The sequence below is a fragment of the Penaeus monodon genome, chromosome 23, assembly GCF_015228065.2.
Source record: "Penaeus monodon isolate SGIC_2016 chromosome 23, NSTDA_Pmon_1, whole genome shotgun sequence".
Taxonomy (NCBI): Eukaryota; Metazoa; Arthropoda; class Malacostraca; order Decapoda; family Penaeidae; genus Penaeus; species Penaeus monodon.
The window spans coordinates 39,558,225-39,558,723 of NC_051408.1; the positions used below are offsets into that span (position 1 = coordinate 39,558,225).

Below are 499 nucleotides of genomic sequence, written 5' to 3' on the forward strand. Positions count from 1 at the left end.
GTAGTCCCAGCAGTCTAATCAAAATAAAGGGGTAATAGTTTATAAAATCTGAAATTATTCATGAGTGGAGCATGCAATTACTTTATGGTACAGACACGTAAACTATGTAAGCATCACTATGATACCCAGGATAATCCTTTTTGTTAATGGGGGGAAAAAATGTGTATTAGCAACCATTACAGAGCACATTTTACAGAATTTGCCTGCGTTGAAAAACCAGCAACTACAATCCAAGGGCGCGTACTAACTGCGGCATAGGCCTCCCCAAGGCCGCGTGTAACATCATTGAAAAAGCGGGGATTCCCCCGGGGCGGCTTCTTTCCCTTCGCCTTGGGGGATTTTTCGCTTAGCTGCCAGGCAGCCCCCCAAGAGAACCCCCTTCGCCCCAGAAAAGACGATGACTAGGGTCCCCAATGGGGAATATTTTCCCTTTACGAGAGGGGCTCGGTTTTCCTTTTTACAGGAAGAAATTTAAAATGAAGAAAAAACATGTATGTAA

At 44.3% G+C, this 499-nt stretch overlaps 1 protein-coding gene across 1 annotated transcript in view; it reads left to right on the forward strand.

The window, feature by feature from the left end:
* Positions 1–499, forward strand: part of LOC119588273 (spidroin-2-like) — a 15,619-nt gene that overhangs the window by 8,672 nt on the left and 6,448 nt on the right. The gene's annotated exons all lie outside the window — the stretch shown is intronic.